General features: G+C 43.0%; 1 protein-coding gene across 4 annotated transcripts in view; it reads right to left on the bottom strand.

The window, feature by feature from the left end:
- Positions 1 to 17,335, bottom strand: part of LOC139265690 (E3 ubiquitin-protein ligase MARCHF3) — a 141,781-nt gene that overhangs the window by 87,668 nt on the left and 36,778 nt on the right. Inside the window, exon 1 of one of the 4 annotated variants that reach the window (XM_070882949.1) lies at positions 6,010 to 6,165. The exons of 2 other annotated variants lie outside the window; for them this stretch is intronic. The gene's annotated coding sequence lies outside the window, so the exon portion shown is untranslated. Of the gene's footprint in view, positions 1 to 5,677; positions 5,701 to 6,009; positions 6,166 to 17,335 lie in introns of those variants that run through there. One more of the 4 variants, XM_070882975.1, reaches the window with a different exon arrangement.

Here is a 17,335-nt window from a genome sequence, read left to right as displayed (position 1 = left end):
TAAGCATCACTGATCTCAGAACCTGTGCCCTTTGCGACCAGACATTTAGCATTCACAGTCTTAATTCATTTTACAGACTCAAAGTACCTGAACAAAGGAGAAGCTGAAAAAATTCTATATTAGTCTTGCCCTGTTACCACAATCTTTGTCAAATACAAGTGGGGAAAGTACAAAGGCATACAATCCTCGTATCCAGAACAGATGCTTTTTAAGAAATAACTATGTTGCATACTGAATACAAAGATCACACTCAGTTATTCGTAAAAGTTACCATAACATAAACATTAACTTTAGATGAGTAGTTTTACAAATTTGCTAGTTTGCTTTCATTTCAAAATATAAACCAAATCCAAGCAGAATTAAAGAGAAAAGAATTTGCAATTTGATCATCAGGAGACGGCAACAGAAGAATTATCATACATGACAAAGTCATGGTATGTGTAGCACCATCACCTGCCAATAGGAGGTACAGAATTAGGCACATTTAACAAAGATTATTATTAGATTAAGAATTATTTTAAAACAACTTACTCAGTAGGTTGTATTTGTTGTTAATATGTTTCCATCAGAAGTATTGTTTCTAGTCTCAAGTTGAAATAAATGGAGTGAAAATGTTTTGATGAATCTGCAAGTTTGCCTCAAACAAACCTCATTTGTTCAGACAAATGTCTCAAACTTGAACTGGTAGAACACTCCATATACAGGTACACATGAAATGTAGATGCATTCTGAAATTTTCAAAATACACACCGTAATCCCTCTGCCAACACAAATCCCAAAATGGACGATAGCCTTGGGATATCAGGAGAATTGAAATAATATTTTAACATACATTGAATTGCCCCCTTGGGTTCAATAGAAAAATGTTTTTGGAGCTCACAGAGCCTGAGGGAGGAAGAACGAGACTGGGCAATGTTGGAATGATTAATACATGTTTAAATTTTTAATACTTAAAAAAAAAACGATACTGCTTCTAGCAATACATCTGCAATGCATCTGATATTTTTAATGAGTGTTATGTGAAAAAGGCCATAAAGGGAATAAAAAGCTGCTAAAAGAGCATCCTGTAATAATACAGGTAGTTCCAGTTGGTTCAAATCTATACATTTTTCTCATTGAGAAGTTATGGCTGAAGTTGCTACTTCTATGCTGGTTTTACAAAGTAACGGAGTTACAGATGATTAAATTACAGAGGTATATCATACACTGTTTTTAATGGCTGACTGACACTTGCAAAATGTTTCTCCCCTCTCAAATCAACTTTTCTTTCTTCTCCTGAAGCTAACTCCTCTAGGGGTGGTTCCAGATGCTCTTGGTACCTCCAGTGCCTTATGTAAATTACCATTTTTCACATGTGAACCTATACAGTGAGTACAGTTGGACTGTGACTGGATGTCACCATGTCCATTAGGTGCAGATCAGGAGCATGGACCATGGCCCAGTGTGCTGAGGCCAATTGTAGCACGTTTTCCACTGCTAACTTAATTAAGCTAACTCAGCTATTAAAAACTTAGGGTCTGCACTAGGTATTCTTTCTGGTTCTCCAATAAGCAGACCCCACGTTCCTCAAGATCAGGAGTTTATCTATGCTGGACAATATCTCATTAAACCAAGAGACAGATAGACAGGTGGAGTTGGAGCGCGAGAGAGAGGCCGCGAGAGCGAGAGTGAGAGCGCGAGAGACAGAGACAGAGCGAGAGAGCCAGAGAGAGACAGAGCGAGAGAGAGAGACAGAGAGCGAGTGAGAGCGAGTGAGAGCGAGTGAGAGTGATAGAGCAAGTGATATAGTGATAGAGTTATATCCCTTTACCCTCCCCCACTTTTCTTCATCACCTACCAAAGCTGTTCAGAAAAACAATGACATGGGCTCTGCTTCAATCTGTGTCTAGTAGTGAATGCCAGAGCCTCAAAACCCTCTTTAAAAACAATTCTCCTGCTCCCTGTCCTAAATCTCTTGCATTTTAAACTTAAACCTATGTCCCCTCATTCTAGATCACTGAAAAAAATCTGTTTCTATCTAACCAGTCCCATTCCTTCATAATTTTAAACAATCTCTTAACAAATAACGTTGTAATCTAATTCCCCAAGTCATTCTTTGTATTTCCTCATACCAGGCAGGATCCGAATGAATCTCTATTGCTTAACATCCTTCCTACAGTGTGGAGCCCAAAACTGCATCGTACTCCAACTGTTGATTTTATAGATTCCCCATAATACAAATTTCTCAACCCCCCACCCCATCAAGAGTATATTTAATTATTTTTGGGGCCAAAATTTACCACTTAAATGAAGCCTCCCCACCTGGCTATACCTTCCACTACTTGACCCGCTCAGACCGCCGTGGTGGCGATATGGCGCTCATCAGCAAATCACACCTTGGTCTGTCCCCCTGCTCCTCCACACTTTCTCCTCCTTTGAGTATCTCATCCTATTCCACCCCTCACCCCTCATTTAAAATTTTCATTCTCTACCGCCCACCCTCACCACCCCCTTTGATGCCCTAGTCCCTGTTAAAACAGTTACTCTCTCTCACCCTGGCAGTTTCCCCTGGTACAGCCCTGATCTTTGCTCCCTTAAGTCCAAGGGACACAGACTTGAACAGATATGACAAACAGGTTCAGCCATTCACCACCAGATCTGACTGGATCACATAAAGTACTATCGGGTCCTGCTCTCGTCTGCCAAAATCATTCAATATTCCAGAATCATTCTGGAATGTAAAGATAAACCCAGGCTTCTATTCTCCACTGCAAACTGTCTTTGTAAACACCTCTCCCCAGTCTCCACCCTCACCTCAGACAATAAGTGTGAGGAGCTCATGGACTTCTTTGTCTAAGATTGAGACCATCCATTTGCTGCCTGTGCCTCTTCCCTTCCTTCCCCTAGCTCACTAGGCCAAACTTCCCCCAGCTCACTAGGCCAAACTTCCCCCAAGGATCTCCCCTATCCTAGCCCTAACCTCATCTTTCTCCAGCTTTTCTCCGATCACCTCTCATGACCTTTCCGAGCTCATCCTGTCCATGAGACCCACTTCCTGCTCCTTGACCCTATTCCCACCAAACTGCTGACCACCCCCCAACCCCCCCCCCCCCCCCAACTTCCTTTTCTGGCTCCCATGTCAGTTGACATTGTTAATAGTTCTCTCTCCTCAGGTATTGTCCCCCTCTCCCTCAAATCTGCTGTTATCACCCCTCTCAAAAAAAAACAACCTGTGACCCCTCCGTCCTTGCAAACTACCGTCCCATCTCCAACCTCCCTTTCCTGTCTAAAGTGCTTGAATGTGTTGTACTCTCCCAAATCCGTGCCATTCTTTCCCGCAATTCCATGTTTGAATCCCTCCAATCTGAATTCCGCGCCTGTCACAGTTCCGAAACGGCTCTCATCAAAGTCACAAATGGCAAATTACCCCTCCTCGTCCTTCTTGACTTGTCTGCAGCCTTTGACAGTTGACAATTATATCCTTCTCCAACACCTCTCCACCGTTATCCAGCTGGGTGGGACTGCACTCGCCTGATTCCATTCTTGTCTATCTAAATCATAGCCAAGGAATCACCTGCAACAGCTTCTTTTCCCACATCATTACCTCTGGTGTCCCCCAAGGATCTATCCTTGGTCCTCTCCCATTTCTCATCTACAAGTTGCCCCTTGGTGACATCATCCGAAAACACAGCGTCAGATCCACATGTACGCTAATGACATCCAGCTCTACCTTACTACCACTTTTCTCAACCCTTCCACGGTCTCTAAATTGTCAGACTGCTTGTCCGACATCCAGTTCTAGTGGAGCAGAAATTTTCTCCAATTGAATACTGGGAAGACGGAAGCCATTGTTTTCGATCCACACCACAAACTCTGTTCCCTAGCCACTGACTCCATCCCTCTCCCCAACTTCTATCTGAGGCTGAACTAGACTGTTCGCAACCTTGGTGTCATATTTGACCCTGAAATGAGCTATCTGCAGCATAATTAAGAGCGCCTAATTCCACCTCCATAATATCGTCCATCTCTGCCCTTTCCTCAGCTCATCTGCTGCTGAAGCCCTCAGCCATGTCTTTGTTACCTCTAGACTTGACTGTTCCAACACATTCTTGGCTGGCTTCCCACATTCTACCCTAGGCAAACTAGAGGTGATCCAAAACTTGGCTGCCCATGTCCTAACTTGCACCAAGTCCCTCTCACCCATCACCCCTGTGCTCACTGACCTACCTTGCCTTCCGGTTAAGCAACGGCTCAATTTCAAAATTCTCATCCTTATTTTCAAATCCCCCCATAGCCTCACCTCTCCCTATCTCTAATCTCCTCCAACTCCACAACACCCCCCCCCCCCCCCCCCCCAATAGCCTCACCTCTCCCTATCTCTAATCTCCTCCAACTCCACAACCACCCCCCCCATCCCCCAGAGATGTCTGCTCTCCCCATATTCTGCCCTTGAACATCCGATTATAACTGCTCAACCATTGGGGGCCATGCCTTCAATTGCCTAGGCCCCTAGCTCTGGAACTCCCTGCCTAAACCGCACCGCCTCTCTATTCTCCTTCAAGACGCTCCTTAAGATCTGCTTCTTTGACCAAGCTTTTGGTCACCTGCGTTAATTTCTACTTATGCAGCTCTGTATCAAATTGTTTTATCTCATTATACTCCTGTGAAGCGTCTGGAGACGTTTCACTACTTCAAAAAGGTGCTATATAAATACAAGTGGTGATTGTTGTTGTTGACCACAACTTATTGCCATTAAATTCTACCACTTTTTTTGTCCATTACACCATCTTATCAATATCCGCTTGCAGCTTCCTTTGATTCTCAGAATTATTTACTATACCTTCTATTTTAGTATCCCCAGCAAATTTAGACTATCTCGCATCCTATATTCAGATCATTGATGTATACAGAGTGAACAGAAGCAGTCCTAAGACAGAACCCACTTCAAACTACTCAGACAAACTAGTATTAAATCCTACCCACTTTTCCTCCTATCTAAAAATACTTTTTAAATTCAATTTGCTACCTCCCCAGTATTTCCACATCCCTCAATGTTCTCCAATAGTGTCCTGTGCGGTACTCTCTCAAAGGCTTTCTAAAAGGCCGTACACACCTCATCCACTGCATTCTTTTAACTCCTCAAAGAATGATCAGATTTGTCAAGCACAATCTTCCTTTCTGAAATTTTTTTTTTTTTTTTTTAAATAAAAGATTTCAGAATGTTCCCTACCACAGATGCTAAACTAACTGATCTGTAATTACCCTGCTTAGCTCAGTTTCAGTTCTTGAAAATAGGGCCCATATTGGCCACTCTTCAGTCCTCTGACATGCAACTGAACTCAAATATAATTTCTCGGGCCTCTGCTATTTCTTCCCCCATTTCCCTCCGGAAGCTTGCATGTATCCAGTCAGGCCCCAGCACTTTGTGCTCCTTTAGCTCAACTAATTTCTCTAGTTTCTCCAAGGCCATTAAGAGTTATCTTAGAAAATAGGTGCAGGACTAGGCTATTCGGCCCCTCGAGCCTGCACCACCATTCAATAAGATCACGGCTGATCATTCCATTTGCTTCCTTCACTGCCTGCTGTACCTGCATGCCAACTTTCAATGACTGATGTACCATGACACCCAGGTCTCGTTACACCTCCCCTTTTCCTAATCTGCCGCCATTCATCTCCATCCCCTCCCCCTCCCCCTCACCCCCATTCTCTTGTTCTGGAGGGTGGTATTGTTCTCCTCTTCAGACTCGTCCTCGTCTGAATCATCATCTGCATCGTCGGGGTTGGCCTCAAGTTTGGCAAAATATAACAGAACACAGACAAATGGTTAGCAGCAGAGGAGGGGGCAGGGTGGGTGACATGAGTAGGCTCTCACAGCACGAGCAGCAGGCTGATTTGAAGGACCACGATAAATGATAGAACATTGCATCAACTGAAGCGTAGCTGACAGAAACATCCCTAGGAACCGAAGCATGGCTAGCCCATGCAGTACTTAACATTAAGCAAAGCCTGACTGGAATTTGCAGGACTTGCCCTCTCCCTAGAGTGTGGGCCCAGCTTGTGCAGTGGTGATTGTTTTTCTCCAGGCAGGATCCATCAAAGCAGCGACCCTCTCTTCCAAGGGTGTCAGTGGCTGCAGAATTACCAGGCCTCCTTGTTTTTGAGTTCTTTCCCTTTTGTTATGTGCCACCTTCCTCTGCAAAGATGAAAATGCAACTTTTTAGAGAGGGTGTCTTTCTGCTGAGTGGGACATATACAGCAGGTCACATTTACAATTGCAATTCCATTGAATTAATGAAAATATTACTTACACTAACTATTTGACCAAGATCCTGCCACTTCTTTTTACACTGGCCTCCAGCAATGCAACTTGGTTCCAGTGTTTCTTTATTGCCTTGGGTGGAACTTTTGTGTTACCTCAGCTGGTGTTCAGCTCCTGCCATCTGGTCTCATTAACAGTAACTAGTGCCTCCACTTCATCCTGTAACAAATTCTTGGTCTTTGCACCACGTTGCATTTTGCATTGCTGCAGATTCGATTTTTCCAATGCTCTCACACAGTACTCCTTCTCTCACACACAACTGACTCTTTAAAAATGACCGATTATCAACCCTGTGCTGCGCATGCGCGTCCATTGAAATAACGTCAAAAAGTCACTTTTTTTTCGCGCATGCGCAGAAGGTGTGGCATTATTTTTTTCGGTGCAGACAGCAGAGTCCACGCCCCCGAGGTGATGGACACATTGCGTGGCGCCAAATTTGAATTATACATCGGTGAAACTTCGGTAAAATATTTCTGGCGCGTTTCTGGCCTCCATAAATAGGCGGAACTCTGGCAATATGCCAGAAAACCAAATTGGGCAAAATTGAGCCCATGTATGGCCAGTGACCACTAGTGTTCAAATGTAAGAGTTAAAACCACCTGAACATTGTTAATGCCTCTGCACAAAACATTACTTAAAACCGATAGTCCACAACATAAAATTAATAGATCATAAGATTTTAATTATACAATTTTCTTTGTGCTCTAAATGATCTCCATCTTTTCAACTCTTGCCCTCTTCCTCTTTCACTCTTCTCCTCTTTCTCTCCCCTCCCCCCACCCCCCTGCCCCAGGTGATTTTCTGTCTGACCAGTGCTAATTGTGTAGGTGTTATATATGCAGACTATAGATATACTCTGCGTAGTCACTGTATAGTTGCATAAGATGGAGACTTGTTACCTGATGTACTATCAATCAGGTTTACGCTGTGTATATACTATGCTGGCACCACTGGAAGGTGCAACTGGTGGAGACTGGGGTTTCCTGCCCCTGTGGCAGAGGCTGTCCACCAGAGGGCACTGCGGTGGGAGACCTGAGGGTCACCTGTATAGGTGTGCAGGGCCCAGTATAAAAGGCTGCCCACCATGCTTGTGCCTCACTCTAGAATTACGAATAAAAGACCAAGGTCACTACAGTTTGAGTACAACACATTGCCTCGTGGAGTCATTCATAAGTGCATTACAGACATAACAGTAGGCTCACACATGATGCATGACCACTTGGGAAAGGTAATTGGTGGCAGCCATTGTCTGTGGAAATGTCTCCGCATGGGTCAGCATTTTCAAACATGGAGAACAAGTTATCAGCCATGTAACTGACTTAGTGGGATGATTATAATTTGGTACCCTTTGGTTACATAATCGGGAAATATTCATTTTTACATGGAATACAAAAAGGTGTGCTAACCTTTTGTGCATGTTGTTGGCAGTTGGAACAAAGAAACCACCATACTCGTGTGCAGAACAGCTGTTGGTACTTGCTGTAACGCTGAGACTCTGGTAGCACTCTCGCCTCTGAGCAAGAAGGTTTTGGGTTGAAGTCCAACTCCAGAAACATGAGCACAAAATCTCGGCTGACATTCCAGTGCAGTACTGTGGCAATGCTGTATTGTCTGAGGTGTTGTCTTTTGAAGGAACCGTTAAACTGAGGCCTTGTCTGTCCTTTCAAGTGCAAATAAAAGAGCAGGGGAGTTCTCACTGGTGTCCTGGCCAATATTCATCCCTCAACCAACATCACTAAAACAGACTCTCTGGTCATCACATTGCTGTCTGTAGGATCTTGCTGTGTGCAAATTGGCTGCTGTGTTTCCTACATTACAACAGTGACTACACTTCAAAAAGTATTTAATTGGCTGTAAATCACTTTGGAACATCCTGAGATCGTGAAAGGCACGATATAAATGTGTCTTTTTTAACCATAGTAAGTCACGTCAACTAACTGCTGAATTTTCTGTAACTTTAGTATCACCATGGATACTTTGACTGTACAGTTGAAACTATATAACAATTGAGTACACTGGCTTTCAGCATATGTGAGCATTTTACCACCAGTGTGTTACTTCAGAGTACGCTACTTGTGTAAGTTTAAAAAATACTATCAGCCTTCAACAAGGCCTGTATATCCCTCAAAATACTGTTTATTTATTGGTCCTCTGGTACAATGGCATACTCTCAAATTTGTCATGGGTGAACTCTGAGCCTTGCACAAGAAAGGCATCACCAGGCTAAGTTAGCTCCTCAGCAGGGGGGTCAGATTATCCTTTTTCATCGGCCAGCAGACAAATTATAACAGCCCAAATAACCAATACCACTACGTCCAAAGTGAATACTTCCTCTAGAACATAGCCACATTGCAAAAGCTCTTCTGTGAGATGACCATCCCATTCTCCGCAAACACATTTCCATACTTGTTAATGGGACTGCAGTAAGAAAGATGAAATGGTACAAATATTCTGGCTGTGCCTCTGCATTCAACTGTCAAACAGCATGATTGGGCTCACAATTCCTGTCGGGACAGGTCTATGGCTATAGGGCCTACCCAATGGAGAACCACTTCACACCGGCAACATGTAAGCTCATGCATCTATCTTTATTAGCTGCATGTATATGCATTCCCTTCCCCATGCCAAAGTGCACAACAAGCTGGGATATTTTCCTGTCAGAAAAGGTAATATATGTACTCTGACTACACATTGAGCTCTTTCCTGGAAGCCTTCATAGCACTGACTGGCTCCCAAGGAGGTAAGATGGACCATGTAAAACACAGCTGCAAGTTAACCAGCACCCCTTTATCTGTTTGATTGGGTCCCTAAAACACCACATATTAGTAGTGACCCAAGACCTCTCTATGCACACATCTTTGACCTTTGAACCTGAGGGATGCTGCCAAATTAGCCTGACCCTCCCCAAAGCCCGTACCAGAAATATCAATGTGCCAGTTTTTTGTTTTTTTTAAGTACTACATTACCAAACTATAGAAATTTTACAAAATGCATGCACTCATCTCTGAATATTTTTTTTAAGTTCTAAATTTAAAAAAAATTTGTTGCATTCATGGGGTTGTACTACAGATCCTCTAATTGTGGTATGGAAATGGGAGAGGAAATGCGTCGACAGATTAGGGGGATAAGTAGGAATAACACAATTATTGTTCTAGAAGATTGAAATTACCCACTTATTGATTGGGACAAGGAGGGAGTAAATGGAGAAGTGAAGAAATTCCAAAAATGTTGTAGGACTCCTTCCCCAAGGGGAGAGGCTTGCGAGATTGATTTATGGGTTTAAAAAAAAAATCAGGTAGATGGGTTAAATGTGAGTGAGCACCTCTGGTGTAGTGACCATAATATGAAGTTTAAGGTCCAAATAAAAAGGGGAAAAGTTAGTACAAAAACAAGGGCACCAGCTTGATATAGGGTAGATTTTAGAAGATGAGAAGTGAGTTTGTTGAGATTAGGTATTTTGATACACAGAACTGCACTTAAAGGGATGTTTTTAAAGAGGTTGCAGATGTGCAGAATAAGTATACCATTAAAATGCAGACTACTTCATGTTTCAGGACGCATGGATAGAGATGAAGAAATAAATTAGAAACAAATTGAAGAAGAGAGCCAATAGGTATGATTAAAGGGTAGGGGTAGCCCAGTGGCATGGAACTGGATTGTGAGGTTCAAAGTTCAAATTCCACCATGGCAAGTTGTCATTTAATTTATTAAATCTGGTCATTTGTAGGCTAGTACCAGAATAATAACCTCAAAAACTTCATGAAAATGGTTCATGAATGCTTATTAGAGAACCGAGCCTATCATCCTTTCTTGCTCAGACCTATATATGACTCTAGTCCCACACTGCATAGTTTTGACGCGGTCCCACACAAGAGAATGGTGTGCAAAATCAAAGCGCAAAGTATTGGGGGTAATATACTGACGTGGATAGGGAACTGGTTGGCAGACAGGAAGCAGAGAGTCGGGATAAACTGGTCCTTTTCAGAATGGCAGGTTGTGACTAGTGGAGTGCTGCAGGGCTCAGTGCTGGGACCCCAGCTCTTTACAATATACATTAACGATTTGGATGAAGGAATTGAGTGTAATAGCTCCAAGTTTGCAGATGATACTAAACTGGGTGGTGATGCGAGCTGTGAGGGGGACGCTAGGAGGCTGCAGGGTGACTTGGACAGGTTAGGTGAGTGGCAAATGCATGGCAGATGCAGTATAATGTGGATAAATGTGAGGTTATCTACTTTGGGGGCAAAAACGCGAAGACACAATATTATCTGAATGGCGGCAGATTAGGAAAAGGGGAGGTGCAACGAGACCTGGGTGTCATGGTACATCAGTCATTGAAAGTTGGCATGCAGGTACAGCAGGCAGTGAAGGCAGCAAATGGTATGTTGGCCTACATAGCTAAGGGTTTTGAGTATGGGAGCAGGGAGATCTTACTGCAGTTGTACAGGGCCTTGGTGAGGCCTCACCTGGAATATTGTATTCAGTTTTGGTCTCCTAATCTGAGGAAGGACGTTCTTGCTATTTAGGGAGTGCAGCGAAGGTTCACCAGACTGATTCCCGGGATGGCTGGACTGACATATGGAGGAGAGACTGGATTGACTGGGCCTTTATTCACTGGAGTTTAGAAGGATGAGAGGGGATCTCATAGAAACATAAAATTATGACGGGACTGGACAGGTTAGATGCAGGAAAAATGTTCCCGATGTTGGGGAAGTCCAGAACCAGGGGACACAGTCTAAGGATAAGGGGTATGCCATTTAGGACTAAGATGAAGAGAAACTTCTTCACTCAGAGTTGTTAACCTGTGGAATTCCCTACCGCAGAGACTTGTTGATTCCAGTTTGTTGGATATATTCAAGAGGGATTAGATGTGGCCTTTACGGCTAAAGGGATCAAGAGTTATGGAGAGAAAGCAGGAAAGGGGTACTGAGGTGAATGATCAGCCATGATCTTATTGAATGGTGGTGCAGGCTCGAAGGGACAAATGGCCTACTCCTGCACCTATTTTCTATGTTTCTATGTTTCTATGTATGAAGCCCCACTGTTTCTGACTTTGGTGGCAGTGCAGGTACCACCCATTGAGGCGCCAGCTACTTCTATGACTAGTGGTTTGCGTGTTGGTGGGACATTCCATGGTTTCCTACCGTCCGAGGCTGTGGGTCCCAGTGGTGGGGTGCGAGCCACACCCGTGGGGAGGAGGGGGAAGGAGAGCTCGACTGCGCTTTCCTGGGATGCAGGATCTAACAGATGTAGTACAGATGATGGCAATGAGTGGGGAGAGCATTGACTTTACACAATCACTCCCAGACACCATACCATCAGTGGGGTGGGTGATAAGGTAGCGGGACAGTCGGGAGAAGTAACAGCAATCTCACGAGAAATGGGAACGATGTCAGTGATCATGAGGGAGGGAATGTCACAGGGAGGTGATGCGCTGACAGTGAACATCACGGAGGGAATGTCAGAGATGGTGAAAACACTATCACTGAACATGATGGAGGGAATGTCACAGGTAGTTGAGACAATTTTGCTCAACATGAGGGAGGGAATATTGCAGGTCGTTGAGACACTGTCAGGGCGCATGAGGGACGGCATGTTGGAGTTCGCTGCTGCAAGAGAACACACCCAGACCATGCGCCCATTGACAGAATCAACTGCAACTTCCACTCCAATCCCCACACCAGCCTCTGAAGAGCCCCAAGCCGGGCCCTCCACATTGCTGCCTGCCACCCCGCTCCCGAAACAGATGCGCACTACCAGAGATCTTAGAAAGAATAAGCTTGGTACCAACCCCAGAAACATTGTGCCACCGTCTGGGGGTAGGGGTGGTTGAGTCACCAAGAACAAGTGATCGTAACTGAAAACTTTAAAGTTTGATACAAGAATAATTTTATTAAAGTTAAGTACAAAGAACTGTTTGTTAAACTTTTGAATAAAATATATTTTACATTAAATCTGAATCACTCATTATTTGTTCCATTATTAACACAACAGGCAGGACAGGTTCTTTGTTCTCTCCCCAAGGTCTGTATGGATGGACTTCTCTTTCTTTCCCCTCCCCCCCAACTCATTGCCGTCTTGTGACTAGTGCAGAAGCCATCCGATCGCCACCTCCCCCCACCCCACTTCCCCACCGCCGAGCCAGTGTCCGGGCAGGGGGCCGATTCTGACGGCCGACGCTACAACCCCCCCACTCCAGCCCTGCTTGAAGACATTTGGTGGTGGTGCGCGAGTTTTAAAAAAATAAAAACTTCAGAAATCCAAGAAACTTCCATGTACTCCGTTGAAAGGGGAGAAAAGTTAAACTTTATTATTGGTATTTCAAATGTTAGAGGCTCCCTCTAAAAACTTTGCTGAAAAACAATAGCGTCTTTCAGCGCCGATTTTTCAATGTGCGCTGCTTTCTGTTAACTCACCAGAAGGTTTTGCGAGAGCGGCCAGATAAGTCGACCCAGGATAAAAAAATTTGGGGCAAACTGTGAAAAATGCTGAAAACTGGCGCAGACATGAGGGAACGCCACCCCATGATGTCAAAAAAAACCTAACCTAGAAAAATCATAACTAAAAGCAGTTATGCCGGCGCAGATTCCAAGGGGAAACTTTGAATTAAATAATTATGCCAGAAAAAAATGCCGCGTGCCAAAAAAAACAGCAGAAATGACCCGGGGAAATTGAGCCCCTTGATAGGAAAAATTGTACTAAGGTACCAATGGGCAATGGAAACCAGATTTACCCAATGCATGCTTCAGCAATCCTAGTTCGACAAGTTTTGTTTAACTCTGCATAAAAGGGACAGAGTTGCAGGCTACAATACTGTCGCATAGAGTTCTGCAGGCTGGAGAAGTGGTTTCGTGAAATTTTGTCACTGCTATTGTGTACATATTGAGGTGCAAAAGCAATTTGTGTTCCTGGCAAAAACATCAATAACTCGTGCTAGTCTAGGTGTAATCTTGTACTTTACTGACCGAGCACGTCTCACTTTGTTGAACAGGTGTGGTATGAATTACTCTATTGGTCTACAAGGATTAGAATTACACTGAATGCATAAAATACTTTTTACGCATTCATGTACACCCCTTCATAAAATATCACCACCAGTGCAAAATTCTGCATATTCATAGAAACATAGAACATAGAAAATAGGTGCAGGAGTAGGCCATTCGGCACTTAAGAGCCTGTGCCACCATTCAATATTATCATGCAGCTTCAGTACCCCATTCCTGCTTTCTCTCCATACCCCTTGATTCCTTTAGCCATAAGGGCCACATCTAACTCCCCTTTGAATATATCTAACGAACTGGCCTCAACAACTTTCTGTGGTAGAGAATTCCACAGCTTCACAATCCTCTGAGTGAAGAAGATTCTCCTCATCTCGGTCCTAAATGGCTTACCCCTTATCTTAAGACTGTGACCCCTGGTTCTGGACTTCCCCAACATCAGGAACATTCTTCCTGCATCTAACCTGTCTAAACCCATCAGAATTTTATATGTTTCTATGAGATCCCTTCTCATTCTTCTAAATTCCAGTGAATATAAGCCTAGTCGATTCTTAATATGTCATCCTGCCATCCCGGGAATCAGTCTGGTGAACCTTCGCTGCACTCCCTCAATGCAAGAATATCCTTCCTCAGATTAGGAGACCAAAACTGTACACAATATTCAAGGTGTGGCCTCACCAAGGCCCTGTGTAACTGCAGGAAAACCTCCCTGTTCCTACACTCAAATCCCCTCGCTATGAAGGCCAACATGCCATTTGCTTTCTTCACCACCTGCTGTACCTGCATGCCAACTTTCAATGACTTATGTACCATGACACCCAGGTCTCGTTGCACCTCCCCTTTTCCTAATCTGTCACCATTCAGATAATATTCTGCCTCCCTGTTTTTGCCACCAAAGTGGATAACCTCACATTTATCTACAGTATACTGCATCTGCCATGCATTTGCCCACTCACCGAACCTGTCCAAGTCACCCTGCAGCCTCTTAGCATCCTCCTCACAGCTCACACTGCCACCCAGCTTAGTGTCATCTGTAAACTTCGAGATATTACATTCAATTCCTTCATCCAAATCATTAATATATATTGTAAATAGCTGGGGTCCCAGCACTGAATCCTGTGGTACTCCACTAGTCAGTGCCTGTCATTCTGAAAAAGACCCATTTATTCCTACTCTTTGCTTCCTGTCTGCCAACCAGTTCTCTATCCACGTCAATACATTAGCCCCAATACCATGTGCTTTAATTTTGCACACTAATCTCTTGTGTGGGATCTTGTCAAAAGCCTTTGAAAGTCCAAATACACCACCATCCACTGGTTCTCCCTTGTCCACTCTACTAGTTACATCCTCAAAAAATTCTAGACGATTAGTCAAGTATGATTTCCCTTTCATATATCCATGCTGACTTGGACCAATCCTGTCACTGCTTTCCAAATGCACTGCTATTACATCTTTAATAATCGATTGCAATATTTTCCCCACTACTGATGTCAGGCTAACCAGTCTACAATTCCCTGTTTTCTCTGTCCCTCTTTTTTTTTTTAAAAAGTGGGGTTACATTAGCTACCCTCCAATCCATAGAAACTGATCCAGAGTCTATAGAATGTTGGAAAATGACCACCAATGCATCCACTATTTCTAGGGCCACTTCCTTAAGTACTTTGGGATGCAGCCTATCAGGCCCTGGGGATTTATCGGCCTTCAATCCCATCAATTTCCCGAACACAATTTCCTGACTAATAAGAATTTCCTTCAGTTGCTCCTTCTCGCTAGACCCTCGAACCCCTAGTATATCCGGAAGGTTATTTGTGTCTTCCTTAGTGAAGACAGAACCAAAGTATTTGTTCAATTGGTCTGCCATTTCTTTGTTGCCCATTATAAATTCACCTGATTCTGACGGTAAGGGACCTACATTTGTCTTCACTAATCTTTTTCTCTTCACATATCTATAGATGCTTTTGCAGTCAGTTTTTATGGTCCCTGCAAGCTTACTCTCACTCTTATTTTCCCCCTCCTAATTAAACCCTTTGTCCTCCTCTGCTGAATTCTAACTTTCTCCCAGTCCTCAGGTTTGCTGCTTTTTCTGGCCTCTTCCTTGGATTTAACACTATCCCTAATTTCCCTTGTAAGCCACAGCTGAGCCACCTTCCCTGTTTTATTTTTACACCAGACAGGGATGTACAATTGTTGAAGTTCATTCATGTGATCTTTAAATGTCTGCCATTGCCTATCCACCATCAACCCTTTAAGTATCATTCGCCAGTCTATCCTAGCCAATTCACGTCTCATACCATTGAAGTTACCTTTCTTTAAGTTCAGTAAACCAATGACATGTGCAAGAGTGACAGGACTTGGGACTGCATTTGTAGTTCCCAAACAGCTAGTTTCCAATCTTGTTCATGCCTCAGGAAGGAGCCCGTGTACTTGCCTATAGTGATAATGGGAGGAAACTGCAACATCAGAGGTTAAAATAAATCTCGTGCCAATCATAGTTTATAATGCTATTGCCTCAGAAATACATTTTGTAATTTAAATTCCTACTCTATTTGTAACTTGTACATTTTAAATTAAACAGCATCAAAATGTTAGGTATACCATTCCTTTAAAGCCCAGGGTCAAGCCAAAACTGTGATTTGTTAATTTTATTAGCATTAATGAAACAGACTCCCAGTGAAGGTAGTTGATTTGCATTCAATTTGCATTTTAAGGAACTAGATTGACAGCTGTGGAGGAGGTGTTTTGAGAATTAAAGCAATTAATAGGATTGTTGGATTTTTTTGGGCCTTTAACAGGTAGAGTGAAGGAATTTATCATTTCAGATTGAAGAGGGATCATTAGGATGCAGTGGCAAATCTTAAACTGAGTTCTGGATGAAAAGAGCTTAATGGGCTGAATTGCCATTTCTTGCTCTGGATCATGTTATCAGTTAAATCATCCCACTGATGATGGAAGAGTGACCTAATTTTGGCAATAAAATGAATACAAGTATTTTACAGGTATTTATACACAAATGTTTTTAATAATATTGATTACCTCTCAAAGCTGTGTTTGGGACAGTAATTCAAAGCTCATTTGATAAATTAATTTGTAGAAGATACATTTCTAAATGTAAATTTAAAGTACATGATAAAATAGTTTGGCATGTACTTGATAAAATATTTCCCCAGGTTGCTGCCAGTTACCTTATTTTACTTCCCCTGCCCCTATTGAATTAAAAAAACAGTTGAAATTGAACACAAGCTTATGCCTACAACTCAAGTTAATTTCCTATTTAAGAGCAAAAGGAAGTGCATGGAAGCAGGAAGTCATCACCCTTGTCCACTTAATGGCTAGTTACAGGAACTATATCAGACAGATGAATGTGTAACGTGGGAACCATGAAAGATGGGAAGGCAGCACCAATGAAAAAAGTGGCACAGTGGTATAATGCATTGTTGCGTGTTTATTTCAGAATGGTAGAATGCAGGTTTCGTGTGGCGATCCTCTGCAACTTAAGCTCCTAACTGCAGCCACACTGAGTGGAAGTTAGACACTTCTAGAGGCAGCATGAACGTAATTTCAATTTCAAGCCATTCTCATGCATCAACCAGTTTCAAAGGAACACTGGAGATCTGGGAGTAGGTTACCAATATGACCAGTGAAATAATGAGATCAAGAACAGAGAAGCAAAAAATAAAAACCTTAAACTTAATAAAAAAGGTATAAATATGTTCTGCTTAATGTACTATCCATTATAATTTCATCCATGATTATTTCAAAACTTCATTTTTTAGGCTACCAGACCTCAATAATTCTGCAGATATGTACCTTGTGACTGAGTAAATGTTTGGCCTCACAGGAGAAACAAATCCCTTCATTATTAGATGTAATCCACAATCCCTCTGAACAGCGTGGCACTATTGGGCAGGAATTACAATTCATCATCAGACATAAGCCAACACTAAAATCCTGAACCATTCCCTCTACCTGGCACCAGTCTGATATTTTAATCAGATTGGAGATTTAGCAATGGTCATTTCACCTAAACAGCCACTGCTGT

Source organism: Pristiophorus japonicus, chromosome 1 (assembly GCF_044704955.1).
Source record: "Pristiophorus japonicus isolate sPriJap1 chromosome 1, sPriJap1.hap1, whole genome shotgun sequence".
In the NCBI taxonomy this organism is placed as follows: domain Eukaryota; kingdom Metazoa; phylum Chordata; class Chondrichthyes; family Pristiophoridae; genus Pristiophorus; species Pristiophorus japonicus.
The sequence above is the reverse complement of the archived record's forward strand: the minus strand, read 5'-3'. Positions and strand labels throughout refer to the sequence as shown.